Source organism: Tamandua tetradactyla, chromosome 22 (assembly GCF_023851605.1).
Source record: "Tamandua tetradactyla isolate mTamTet1 chromosome 22, mTamTet1.pri, whole genome shotgun sequence".
Classification (NCBI taxonomy): domain Eukaryota; kingdom Metazoa; phylum Chordata; class Mammalia; order Pilosa; family Myrmecophagidae; genus Tamandua; species Tamandua tetradactyla.
Window position 1 is genome coordinate 4,580,083 of NC_135348.1, and position 15,438 is coordinate 4,595,520.

General features: G+C 34.6%; 1 protein-coding gene across 9 annotated transcripts in view; it reads left to right on the top strand.

The window, feature by feature from the left end:
- FSTL5 (follistatin like 5) overlaps window positions 1-15,438 on the top strand; it is an 875,733-nt gene that overhangs the window by 755,435 nt on the left and 104,860 nt on the right. The gene's annotated exons all lie outside the window — the stretch shown is intronic.

Here is a 15,438-nt window from a genome sequence, read left to right on the forward strand (position 1 = left end):
ATAGATTAAATAGACATTTTAAATATTTTTGCTTTCAAAAGTTAGATTTATTAACACATCAGAATATTAAACTGACAAGATTTGCACTAAAACCCACATAGTTGCACAAAGAGAACTTGTCAGAGGCAAGGTAAAGCATTCTAAATTATAGGGCCAGAATCAAAATTAGATATTTCGGGGCGGGCCGCGGTGGCTCAGCGGGCAAGAGTGCTTGCCTGCCATGCCGGAGGACCCCGGTTCGATTCCCGGCCCCAGCCCATGTAAAAAACGAACAAACAAACAAAATATAATAAAAATAAAGATGTTTCCCTTCCTTCCTTCCATCCTTCCTTCCTTCTCTGTCTTTCTTTCCTTCCTTTAAAAAAAAAAAAAAAAAAATTAGATATTTCTCATTTTATCTTCAACAAAAGCAGAGATATTAGTAGACTTCATTTTTAGATAATTAAAACCTAACAGGCTTTAATAGATAGTATTAAAACAAGTAATTGTAAACAGGTCAATGATAGAGAAAATATCTCCAATAAAGATCTCCCTGGTCATGTTTTTATGATCCCCTGACTTAATAAATCGGGTTGGAGCCACCGAGGGTTTCAATCCCTGCTTAATTCAGGCTGGGCGATTTGGACAGTTGACTCAAACCCAGCTTCACGTGAAGTCGAAGAGCAGAATTTGCACCTAAGCATTCTGACTCCAGTGTTTGGACCCTTGACTGTTATTGCCTATTTCCTCAGCTCAGAGAAAGTAAACTTGAGTAGGTGTCTGAGATATGTACAGTCTGCTTTAAAAGGCATTTCTGAGTATACATATCTCATACAGTTATAATATGGATTACATAAATATTTAGTATTTAGAACAGCCTGGTGTGTGCGAGTGCTATATATATGTTTATTATCAAAACTTCTGAGAGACGCTGGAACCTAAACATTCTTTACATTTCTAGAAATTTTTTATCAACACAGATTTGAAATAGACTCTAGAAGCAGCTGTTTTTCTAATTTTGAATAGAAAGAAAGAGGGTAAAAACCCCAAAAGTTAGTGCTGCCCGTTTCAAGAATCTTTAACAACTTCGCTTGAATTCATCCATCCATCCATCCATCTCCTCATCCATCTTGTATACATTTATTGACTGCTGAGTTTGAAATGGGTTAGGTATCACAGAGAAGAGGAAGGAAAGTGTTTCTACTGAAGGACTCTGCTATCTCTTAAGTTTACAAATTTACAGTGGGTGACCAGTCCATGGCTCAGTTTCTAATATGAGAGCGAACAGTACAAACATGAGTAAACAGAAGACTAGTTGCCTGTTCAACTAGAAAACCTTAGTGCCCTCAGAGTGCCACAATTTCCTTGGATACCCAACCTAATGGCATCATGTCTACCGAGAATGAACTGCATTGTATATTTTGTCTCACGTGCTTCTGTCTTTGGGATTACTAGTGTTTGGCTAGGCTGGTTTTATTTTTATTTCAGCTGCAACATAGGTCCACAAAATACAGGCATTCAAGATTCAGTCCACGCTTGGTGTCATCAAGACTCTTTCTCTAGCAGATGAAAACTAGAAGTGTGTTTCATGAATGATCTGGCCAGTTTTTAAATTCCATTTTCAAATTAGAGACCTACATTCACTGAATATATATTACCTAATAGATATTCAAAAGCGATGGATGCTAACATCACTTATTATTCATATAACTTCCACCTTCACACTATTATGTCAAATTTAAAATTAATAGACAATATCGATAATGAAATGTGCCAAAGCTATGGTAATAATCACATAAATTATGTTAGTTTTTCAAAGTACCTATCATCACTATAAAATACCAGGAAAATGTAAAAGGAATTATATAATGGGTAAAATATTAAAAATCATTTTATTATGCAGTCATGATTGTGGGAATTTTCAGCATTGAATCTAACACTTAGGTTTTATGGGGTTAGAATATTGAACCCCAGCACAAATGGGTTCTCATTACGACCTTGTTATTAAAATGCTACTTATTATTTTTCTTACTCCTCTTAGTTAATACCTGCATGAATACTTCTATCGCCAAAAATAAGAAGTACTTTTTTTGGAACATTACAGAAATGGAAATTTGCAATATTCACCATTTGTGTTTGGCTCTTTTTGTTCTGCATTTTGATTGTGAGCTCATATTATTTGTATGCAGCTATATTTATGTTTTTCTTTCTTTTTTTGCTGCAGATAAGTTGATTATTTGAATATGTCAAAATTCATCCATTTTAGTACTGATACATGTTCAAGGTGTTTCTAAATTTGAATAATGTTACTGATGACATTGCTGTACACTTTATTTTTCGTGTGCATGTTCACATAATTTTTATTTTATTTTTTCACATGGGCAGGCACCGGGAATCAAACCCGGGTCCTCTGGCATGGCAGGCAAGCATCCTTGCCTGCTGAGCCACCGTGGTCCACCCATGTTCATACAATTCTTTAATTATATATCTAGGAGTCAAGGAGTAGAAATGTGAAATCAAACATTGCATGAGAGGGCAGGATTTGTGTGTGTGTGTGTATTTACCTTTCCTTGATAAATAACTTTTTAAATGGTTATATTATTTCACATTTCCAACAACCACGTGTGGATTAGTTGTCAGTTTCTGTGAAAATCTGCTGAAATTTTGACTGGAATTGTGTATTAGGATTCTCTAGAGAAGCAGAACCGACAGAAGATATCTGTAAATACAAGATTTATAAAAGTGTCTCACACAACCATGTGGGTGCACGAGTCCACAATCTATAGGCAGGCTGTGAGGCTGGTGACTCTGATGAAGGGAGTAGGTGAATTCCACAGGGGAGGCTCGTTGGCTGAAGAAGCAGTGAAAATTCTCTCTCCCCCCTTAAAAATCTTCAAGTGATTGGATCAGATCCAATTGTAGGAGTCTCTCCTTTGTAGAAGATACACCCTTAGTTGATAGTGGATGCAATCAGTCACAGATGCAGTCAACTGAATAATGATTTAACAAACCAGCCTTCTGGATCATCAACCAGCCACAGAATATTCTTGCAGTAACAGACTAGTGCTTGCTTGACTGGCTAACTGAGTGCCATCACCTGGCCAAGTTGACCCCTGAACCCAACCCTCACAGATTGCTTTTAATCTACTGATAGAATTAGGGCGATGTAACAACTTTACACCATTGAGTCTTTTTCTGTATTTCTACATGATGAGCATGTTGTTTATGAATTTAAGTTCAAAATTTGAACTGACCTTGTGTTCCTATAATAAAGACAAATGTATTTTTTTAAGGGCCAAATGTACCTTTTAAAAGTTGACTATTGCAATTAAAACTGCAGTTATGTGTTAAGCAACAGTTTAAGCAAAAGTGAAGGAAGATTAATTATTGATGGAATTTCTCAGAATACTGTGCACAGAGGTAAAGAGAGGGAAAATATAAATTAGAAGTTGAGATAATGCTTATCAATTTTGCAATAATAATTCCAGAAGTAGATATTAGAAATAAGGGGGAAAGTCAATATTTGTGCTAAAATGAATGACTGTCTGAAATGTGACCCTGCCACATAGCATACCAAAGGAAAAAAAGGTTTAAAAATGAATGACTGTCATTTAATTATTTTAAGATTTGAATCTTCAGATTTAGGAAGGACAATGAAATCCAAACAGAAAAACACATACACCTCTGATGTAAAACTATAAATCTTGGTTGATAATAACATAACAATATAGGTTCAATAAGTGTAACAAAGGTGCAAACACTAAAATAACATTTTCAAAATAGATAAAACTGCATATGGGAGGGTATATGTAAACTGTCATTTCTACACAATTTTTCTCTAAATCTAAACCTGCTCTAAAAATAGTCTATTCAGAATATACATATAAACAAATTTACATGACTTGAAATGACACAACCAAACATCAAAGTGAAGATCTCAAAATAATTCAGAGAGAAAATGCAGAGGAATTATTATTAGAAGGTGGCACATTTCTCAATAGCAAAATTTGACACCAAAAGAGAATGAAATAATATTACCAAATGAAATATTTAATAAAAATGATCATGTAAGTATCAAGGAATATCAATGAAATAATTTCATATGTTTTCTCTGATGAAAATGTTAAGCTAACTATCAAGAACACCAAAGTAAATTTTTAAAAATCACTAATAATTTTGACTAAATGTGTTGGATCTGGATAAGACTGTGTTTTGACTGAATGTTGCTACCTTTAATAAAATGATAAAAGATGAAAAATAAAACTTTTAACCAATCAACTTTAGAATTTAGTTGAAGAAAATCAGAACAATATAAAAGAGAGAAGAAGGATAGCATAAAGATATAAATATAAACATGCAATAGAATCAATCTGTAAAAGCTAAACTGATTTATTTTGAAAACACTGATAAAATAGATGACTCTTTAGGAAATTGGCAAAGAGTCAGGTCAAAAGTCACTATTAACACTATTAGAATTTTTTTTAAGCTATAACTATACTACTCAGTGAAAGTATAAAGCGACTATAAAAAACGTTAAGGAAAAACCATGCTAGTAAATTTGAAAACAGTTGAAAAGAACAAATTAAAGAGAAAACATGTTTAGAGCATGTAGCTAAGAAGATATAAAAAAGAATAGTCATAACAAATTAAATAAATGGATTTAAGCATGCTGAAAAAAAGAAATTCTGTCTTAGATAGTTTTAGAGGTAAATGTTCTACCAAACTTTAAAGCAGTATTTTAACAAGAAATTTAATAAGATTTAGTAAACTAAAACTATGAATCTTCATTGACTTGGTAGTTGATTTTCTATATTATTCCCACTATCTGCCTTAGGATCAGGATATATTACCCAATGTCCTGAGAATCATAAGGCTCAGTGAAGACAATCTAAGAAGCTAGCTTAGACCTCCTAAAATAATTGAAGTTTCTCTCGTAGTTTCTGTCCATCAAACACAAATCTTAACTTTCTCATGGTATACTCTATCTCACGCTACTGTTTATCAGTAGTATTGTCGAACTCTCTATTGCTGCCCTCGGTTTATTGGGACTGTAGGACGCGCCGAAAACAACATGCCAGATAGGTCTTAATGTAAGGAAGACATGAGAACTTAATTCTTGGACCAAAAAGGAGGGGACAGTCTGGACTTTGTTCACACAGTTCTGGAAAAGTCTATGATGGATTTGACTGATGCCTTTCTGTCAATAAAAAGAAAACATTTGAATTATGGGGGCTACTGAATACCTTGCTGGAAGGAGAAGGAAATAGCAGCTATGAAATTTTGGACCACTCTGCAAGTCTATGTTTAATAATTTAGAAAATGCCTTAGTTTTTGAGATAAGAGCATCTATACCAAGTACATTCGGCTTAGTGTTCTTTCTGATAGATGCACCACTTCTTGGTTAATTGTCAATATCAACCTCAAATGTTAGATATGGACCACTAAAACCTTTAAGTTTCTATTTTAAACAATTAAAATCTTCTGTATTTTTGTTACTTGAAACTCTTTTTGTCACCACTATGTATTATTTCAGCCTATATACCTCTTTGGATAATGATTTCCTGCTGGGTGAACTACCACATCGTTTTATTTGTCTTAATATTTCCCTAGTAGTATGTGACTTTAAGTTCCCAAAAGTACATTTAAAGGTGATTCGTGAATATCCTAATGACTGTATTTTTATACATGAAAATACTCCATCTCTTTCAATTTTCAATTGCTTCAAGGTTTTTTCTTCCTAATTTAAAAACAAAATGTAAATGATAGCTTTTGTAGACTTAGATATTGAACTTTCTGTGTAAATGAATAATCCTTGTAACTGAAGATTGAAAACGGTGATGGTAGATTATTTCCTTCTACTTCAAAAACTAATTAAAAAGAACATCTATACTTGTGATTTAAAGGGTCACTGGAGTCCAAGGACAAAGCACACTCTTAAAGTCATAGTGGACTGCAAAGTGCAAGATTAATTTCCTTTTCTCAGTTTGAACTCTTTTCTCCGCTAAGGCCAGATTCAAAGCCGGTCTTCTGTATCCAAATGAAGTAATACTTCTTGACTGTGTGCTTTGCTCTGACTTGGTTTGGTTTGCTAAAGCTGATGAAATGTAATATACCAGAAAAGAACTGGCTTTTAAGAATAAGGATGTATTAGCTTACACATTTACAGTTCCAAGGCCATGAAAATGCCCCAGTTAAGGCAGCAACAGGATGATGCCTTCCCTGAAGAATGGTTACTGGTGGGATTGGGCTGTGCTGTCAGATGGCAAGAGACATGGTGACTGATATCTGCTGGTCCTTTTCTCCCACATTTCGTTGTTTCAGCTTCTGACTTCTCCATCTGTGGCTTTGTCTCTCAGCTTTTCTAGGTGCTTCTCTGAATTTCATCTCTTATCTCTATTATCTGTTTTATCCTTTTATCAAAGACTCCAAATAAGTGGATTGAGTCCCACATTCAATGGGCTGGGTCACATCTCAATTGAAACAACCTAATCAGAAGGTCCCACCTACAATGGATCTGCACCCATAGAATGGATTAAAGATAATGGCCTTTTCTGGGGTGCATACCAGTTTCAAATGACCACAGTCCACCCTGTTTACCACAAAAGACATGTTTGTTCCATATGCAAAATACATTCATTCAATCACAATATCACAGAAGCCGGAAGTCTTAAATCATTACAGTAACAGTATTAAGGACAGTCTCATCAAAATCAGTTACTGATGTGGTCTATCCTGGGGCATGAAACTTAGAGCACATTATTTGCTTCCCATATATAAAGGAGGGACAGTGATAGAAGAAACATTAAACAAAATAGGGTTCATGAGTCCCAAAGAGTTCTGAAAACCTGCAGAGCATACTTCATTAGGTTTTGATGCCTGAGAATCATCTATAGAATGATATTTTGTGCTTGGGGCTTGACAGAGTGCAGCAACCCCACACAATCCAGGGTCTTGTGCAGCAACCCTGTGCTCTACAAACACTGAGGTAAGGCCTCCACATCTCCAAGCACTGCAGGATGATCATGCTGTCGGATGCACAGTCTTCAGACATAGAGTGGCAACAGAATTCTAAGCCCCATCCTCTTCAGCATCAGGGTGTCAGACAAACACTTTGCTATCTCCAGGGGAAAAGCCCAATTCCCCATAATAGTGGTGGCAACCAGTGCCTCTCTGATTCCCAAAATGTGCTGAACCTTCTCTCATGCCTGGAGTGACAACTCTCTTCCTGGACAGCAGGGAGGATAGCCCACCCTTTGCAAACTCTAGGGCACACTTATCCTTTCCATGTGCATGGGTATATCCACCCTCCTGGGCCAAGGTGTCTTCATTCTAGACCTGAGTTTCCATGGCTCTGCCTTTGAAGTCATTTTTCTTTCAATATTCCCCCTTTCTGTCCTTTTTAGTTCAATCTGGGAATTGGTTTCATTCGTACTATTCTTACAAAAACGTTTGTCAGTTTCGCATGTAAAATAAAGGGGTCCTAACCTTCAGACAATGGAACTTTCCATAAAGCCTTTCTGGAGAACTCCAGCTCCAATAGTGTTTTGCACTGAAATGGCTATTGGTTCCATGTTCAGTTAAATCCTCACATGAAAAACTGTTTTCTGGGGACCTGCTTTCCAGAAGCTTAGAATTGTTCAAAGTGTCAGTTTCTTATTTCTTTGTACCCAAGACTTTATTTCTCAGCTTATTTCTTTCCTCTAGTATTTTACTTTACTCTGCAAGGAGAAGCCCCACTGCACTTTCCACATTTAGTTTGGAAATATCTCCAGCTAAATATCTGAGCTTGTCACTTTTAAATCCTGCCTTCCGTTTGGCAACAAGACTCAACTTTGCCAAATTCTTTGCCACTTTAGAGCAAGGGTCACCTTTTCTTCAGTTAACCGTGACATATTCATTGCTTCTGTCTAACGACTCATTGGAAGGACCTTTAGCCTCCATATTTCTACCAACAGTGTCTTCAGAGTTATTTAGGCCTTTTCTATTCAAGCTCCTCACAATTCATCCAGAATTTTCCCTTGGCCACTTATAAAGCTATTTCAACATTTTTGGTATTTTCAAATTACAGCACCTACTTCTCAGTACCAACATCTGTTTTGGTTTGTGAAAGCTGCTGGTCTGTAATATGCCAGAAATGGATTGGTTTTTAACAATGGGGACTTTTTAGCTTGCACATTTACAGTTCCAAGGCCATAAAAATGTCCCAGTTATAAGGTATCAATAGGTCAGCACTTTCTTGAAGACTGCTTACTGGTAAGCTTGAGCTCCTCTGCCAGATAGCAAGCACATGGTGACATCTGCTCATTCTTTGCTCCTCTGTTTCATTGCTTCAGCTTCTGGCTTCTCCATCTGTGGCTTTTTTTTCTCAGCTTCTCTGGATGCTTCTCTGAATTTCATCTGTTTTCTTTTTATGTGTTTTATATTCTTATAAAGGACTTAAGAGAATAAGACCCACCTTGAATAGGCTGGGTCACATCTCAATTCAAATGACCTAATCAAAAGGTCCTATCTACAAGATAATTCCCAGGGATGAGCCTGGCCCTGGCACTATGAGATCAACAATGCCCTCCTAATCCAAAGGGAGAAAAGAACTATAACAAATATGGTATCAGTGGCTGAGAGTTAACTCTCAAATAGAGTTGAGAGGCTATTCTGGACATCACTGTTATGCACACTTCAGTTTTAGACATCGCTACCAACATAACCTGCCAAACACCAACCAAAGCCATTCCTACCAATCCTAAAGAACACCTAGAGCATTATATAAGATTCTGAAAAGGTTCATGAACTAGGGTAACTTTCCAGAAATCTACAGCCTCCAGATGGGTCCCTGGACCAGATAAGTCCTGAAATGCATTGGGCCAGCCTCTCCAGAACATCAGCTAGTTCAATCTCTCTAACCCATATTATCGACAGCCTCTTTCAACAAGAAAATTTATAACAAGCATAGTTCAAATACCCCTAAATATTGGGAGAAAGATCAAAGGTGATGGTGGAGTTATATAGAGAAGGGGAGTTTAACAAATGAGTATGATTGCTGAATCATTATATTGATATTTCTTTTGGTCTCCAGTATCTCAGAGCAGCTGGAAGTAAAAACTTAAAATTGAAGAAGTTTAACCCATACCAAACTCTGAAAATCTGTTCTATAACTAATTGTTGTGATGTGCTTTGAAATTTATTGCTTCTTTGTATATGTGCTGTTTTTCACAAAAAAAAAAAAAAGAAAAAAGTCAGTTGTGATGACAAATGCACTAGGTGTATAATGATATTGTGAACCATTGATTGTATACTTCGGATGATTACATGGTATGTGAGCATATAATAATCAATAATAAAATAAATGATCTAAAAAAAGATCAAAAGAGAGGATGGAGTTGTAAAAGGGAACAAAGGATTTAACAAATAAGCATTACTCCTGAATCATTGTATTGATTTCTTTTAGTCTCCAGTGTCTTGGAGCAGCTAGAAGGAAAAACGTAAAATTGTGGAACTGTAACCCATACCATACTCTGAAATCTGTTCTATAACTAATTGTTATGGTATGCTTTGAAATTTATTGCTTTTTGTATATATGTTATTTCTCACAATAAAAAAATGTTCAAAAAATGCATAGCACATTTTTCTAGTCACATTGTACTAACCAAACTTAGGGAATTACTTTTAGGATGGTGGTTTTTAAAAAGACGACTATTGATATTTTATGCTGCTTAAAGTCATTTAACTTCACATTTCTACAGGACTTAAATAGTTCGAAAGAAAGAAGCAAAATTATCTTGATTTGCATATGTCATGATTTTATATAATGGTAGTAAAGATTACCTAAAAGAACCCACAAAATTATCAGAGGCAATAAATACATCAGAGTTGCAGGAGACAAGCTCAATGGACAAAAATCAATTTTATTTCTATAAACTAGCAATGAACATCTGAAAAAGATATTAAGAAAGCCATTCTATTTAAAATAGCTTGAAAAATAACTGTATATTTAGGATAAATTCAGACATGGAATATTGTGAGACAAGTATACCAAAAACTACAAAACATTTTTGAAATATATTCAAGAAGACATAATAAATAGATGTCTTGTATTTATGGGTTTGAAAACTTCATAATGTCAAGAAGCAATACTCCTCAAAGTAATCTATATTTTCAACACAATCCCCATCAAAACTCCAATGGCCTATTTGAAGAAATAGGAGAAAAAGATTCTAAAATTTATGTGGAATTGCAAATTACCCAGAATTATCAAAACAAATTTGAAAAAGAACAAAGTTGGAGAACCAATACATCCTATTTTCACATATTTTACAAAGCTATGCAAATAAAAATAGAATGCTACTATGATAAAGATAGATATATAGACCAATGAAAGAGGATTGAGAGTCCAAAATTAAACCCCTACATGTATGTTCAATTGATTTTTGACAAGTCTATTCAATGGGGAAAGAGTAATTTCTTCAATTAATGGTGCTGATACAAATGGATATCAACTAGTAACATAGTTTCGTTGGACCTCTACCTCACGCCACATGCAAAAATTAACTCAAAATGGACCAAAGACCTAAATGTAAGATCTAAAAATACATCGACTAAATCTCATGACTTTGAATTTGTAAATAGCTTCTTAGATATGACACCAGACTACAAATGATGAATTCTGAAATTTTAAATAAACTGGACTTCATCAGAATTATTTTTTGCAGCAAATGACACCATAAAGAGAATAAAAAGACGACATACAGAATAGGAGAATATATTTGCAAATCAAATATCTTTTAAGGGTTCTAGTATCCAGAATACATAAAGAACATTTTCCTTTCAACAATAAAAAGGTAACATCTCAGTGTAAAAATGGTCAAAGGACCAGAATGGATATTACTCTAACAAATATTGAAATGACCATCAAGCGCATGTGAATTTGCTCAACTTTATATACATTGAAGAAATGAAAATGAAAATCATGAGATGTTTTTATTAAATAGAAATTAGAAATAAACTTAGAAGGATACAACATAAAGAGTGAATGTCAATGTAATCTATGACTATATTTGATAATATAATTATAACAATATTTTTTCATCAATTTTCACAAAGGCACATTGCACATGCAAGATATTAAAAATGAGGAAAATTGCATGTGTGCATGAAGGGAGTATATGGGAACTCTTTTTCTATAAACCTGAAATGTTTCTATAAACTTAAAAATGTTCAAATAAGAAAAGAGAAAATATTAGCAATAAAAAACTAGGTCCCACCTACAATAGTTCTGCACCCACAGAAATGAATTAAAAGAACATGGCCTTTTCTTCAGTGCATAACGGTTTCAAACTACCACACCCCCGCTTACTTATTTCTAACTTCATCATTTTATACAGAGACAACTAAGAATTTAAGATTATTATTTATCTTCAAAATGCTGTTAAAAATACGAGAGATAGTTATAGGTATAGAAATGGAAGAGTGAAGAACAGAGTCAAAATGCTTTACTCTTGAAAAAGTAAAACAAAGGAAACAAACCAAAAACAGCACTGCAATTATTTAAATCTAATCTCTCAAATGTTCTCTTTTCAATCCAATTGAAGTAGGCTTTATGCCTCTAGTATTTTATCCTGGCTTCATATAAGGAAAAATGTATATTTATGACCTTTTCTTTTGAATGTATTTGACTGCATAGACTGGCATTTAAATGTGTGTTTGGTACAAAACATTTTGAAAATTTGAACTGTGTTTGCTACATATTATCATTAAAATGACATTTTCTTGGCAGTATAAGATTTTATTAACTTTGTGATAAATTACTAACATTAGGGGACAACGGGAATATTTATTTTTGATAGCTGCATTGAAATCATTTCTATGTGCAGCTAAAAAATAAAAGGTCACCTTTTTTTTTTTAATGCAATGAAAAACATCAATGTTGCCTTAAAAATATCAAACACTTTCACTTATGGTTTTCTTATTATTAATTTTTTTTTTGAGAATGACATCAGTTGATGTGTTGTTTTCCTGCATGAATGATGAACTAGTAAACAACTGACCTCATTTTGTCATCTGTGGACCAAAATCAGGTTCTGCTTGGATGCAGAAGTTCTTCCAGTAACACCTCGGGAGTACCCTTAAGTATTATCAACAGTCTTCCTCCAGCTATTAGCATGTTATCTTGAGAATCTGCATCATTAGTTTAAATTAGATTCACTTAATTAGCCAGCTGGTACTCTCCTTGTCAGACTGATAAACAAGCTGTGCTTCACTGTTCCTTAATGTCAGACTAAACCATGACTTTTATGTATCATTGTTGTTATTATCAGTGTTTCATCTTTACAGAATAAGTCGTCTTTATAGAAATTAACGATGCAGCTGGTCAATGACCACTGGGGCATGTGTTTAAAATTTTTCATGTGTTTTTACTCTTCAAGAAATATTGGTGAATTTGGGCAACACAATGTATTTTAGAATTATCAGGGAGTTAAGATGTACACATCAGCAAAGGAAAAAAACAACAACATAGTATAAGTAAATTGGATCCTTAAACAATGCACAAAATATAAAAATTAAGGAAATTTTCTCTCAATGTCTTTATAAAGTTATACGAAATAAAAACTTACCTTTTTATTTTTCCATGATAGAGTATATATATTATATAATAAAAATAGATAATACAAATTATATCTTAAATATATATATATATATATATTTTGGCATGGGCAGGCGCCAGGAATCGAACCTGGGTCTCTGGCATGGGAGGAGAGAATTCTGCCACTGAGCCACCATCACACCACCCCATGATTGGTTATATTTTTAACATCTAGAATTTACAAAGGAATATTCTAAAAGTTAATCAATCATGATACTATAACATTGATAATAGCACTTTCATAGAAAATCAAGAAATATGAATTCTAGGACCTGAACATGTAAGTCACTGCTATTAGATCATCACGATAACAAAATATTAAGTTATTTGACTACTCTCATTTCTGAAAATATTGAATAGTTTAATCAACTTGAGAAGAAGGCCTATTCTCTTAGGATAAGGGCCCAAATCTACAAGTGATTCTCGGTTACATAGGGTTCTTCAAGGCAGAATTTGAAAGCAAGTTTTCTAACAATATACCATTGGTAGTGGAACGTGAATTAATAATAAGCAGTAAATGAGTATTCTAGGTAGTTTAATTTTGAAGTAAAAGAAGATCATATAACCAACACTTTTTCCCAATTATATGTTTCTAAAAATTGTCTTTTATTTGATTTCATTTTTCCTAAGTTAAATGGGTAATAGCTGTGGAAGCAAAAAATGTCATATACGCCAAGGGTTTCCAGAATGAGTGTGGGCAACCCATAGGGGTGAAAGATTACTATTTGTGGGGCGAGATTCCTAGAAAATATATTTATATTTCTTTTTCTTTCAAAAAGTGATAATATTACATTTTACTAAAAATCTTTAAAATATGGACCAACATCGGAGAACTGAGCTCATTTACATGTATGGTCATGTATCACATCGTGGACATGATGTATCTTGAAGGGAAAATGGGCATTGCACAAAATGGAGAGATCAATGTCAGCATGCTCGTTTTTCACTTTTATCTAGAAAAAGTGAATGATAATAGTACATAACTTAGTAAAAAGTTTTCTCATGAGGGTTAATTTAAAAGTATTAGTATTTGTAAAATACTTAAAGTCTGCTGCATAATAAGTATGCTGCATAATATAATTGTTTTTATTTAAATAAAATACTGATAGCTATAATAAATTTTGGCAGGTTGTACAGTTTTGCAATTAAGTTCAATACATTAAATACATTAAGGGATTCCTAACAATTTAATTCATTATTTATTGAGTACAACTAATTACGAAGCCTTGTTCTCAATACATGAGTTATCATTGACCCAAGTAGATGCAAAAATCCTATCTTCTTGGATCCTGGAATCTTTCTGATGGAGACAAACAATGCAAATTAAGAATATTTAAAATACAAACTGTGTAATAGGTAAGATGGTAAGTGTTATGGAAAAAAGGTGAAATTGTAGAGCAGGGTCAGTGGGCCTGGGAGAGCTGAGGATGAGGGGTCTTGCACAAAGGCAGGCCAGTTCCAGTATTATTTATAGTGGTCAGATTGGCCTTGCTGAGTAGGTGAGATCTGAAATAAGAAAGAATTGAGCAAACTAGCCATTTGGATATCTGGTGGAATATTCTAAGAAAAGATGGTTTCAAACCATCATGTATCCCAGAAAAGCCATGTTCTTTAATCTTCATTCAGTATTGCTGGGTGGGAGCTTTTTCATTGTTTCCATGGTGATGTGGCCTGCCCAACTGTGAGTGGTAACTTTTGATGAGATGGTTTCCATGGAGATGAGTCTCCACCCATTCAAGGTGGACTTGCTTACTGGAGCCCTTTAAGAGGGAACCGTTTTGGAAAAAGACAAAATGCCGATAGAGCCCACCCAGCCAGAGATCTTTGGAGATGCAGAAGGAAAATGCCCCCAGGGAAGCCTTACGAAGAGAAGAAATGAGGAGAGAAAACTAGCACGCGTTCTCATATACCTTCTCAGCTGACAGAGCCACCCTGAACGTCATCGGCTCCTTTCTTTGGAGTTAAGGTATCTTCCTCTGGATGCCTTGGTTTGGACATTTCTATGCCTTCAAAAACGTAAACTTACAACTTAATAAATTCCCTTTTTAAAAGCCATTGTGCTTCTGGTATATTACATTCTGGCAGCTTAACAAACCAAAATAGGTCCCAAGGCCAAAAGACAGAAGTGTGACTGGCATGTTGGATGAACAGCAAGGATGCCAAGAGTGTCCAAACTAGAAACACCAAGGGGAGAACTGTAGGTGAGGGGGTCAGGGAGAGGTGGCTGCGGTGTGTCAGAGCATGTGCGCCTTGTTGTCATTCTAAGGACTTTTTGGCTTTTACTTTGAGGGAAATGGGAAGACATTGTAGTGTCTTGAATAGATTAGTTCTACGACTTGTATAATGTTCTAAAACATGTCATTCTGACTACTCTGCTGAGAAATGTTGAGGAATATAAGGTTAGAAGTCAGAAACCGTGTGAAGAGGTACCTCAATAATCCAGGTTAGAGACAATTAGCAATTCTGTTCATGATGACAGCAGGGGAAAAAAATGAAATGAAATTTCATTTTGTTGCAATGAAATCATTATTTGGAAGGTTAAGCCAATTCTATTTGCTGAGTAGCAGAGGTGAAGGAGAAAGAAGCTGTCAAGAATGAGATAAGAGCAACTTTTCTATCCTATTAATAAAATGAAGAGAAATATGTCAATTATTTTATGACACAGATTCCAAGATTTTCTTGTGTTAAGGAATTTTAAAATAATGTCAAAATCAGTGCCTTTTTTTTTCACTTACAAAGAGCAAATGGTCTAAATTTACTGATACTTTAGATGGAGACAAGCAGATTTCAATGATAAAAAACCAGACAGTTTATAAAACCAA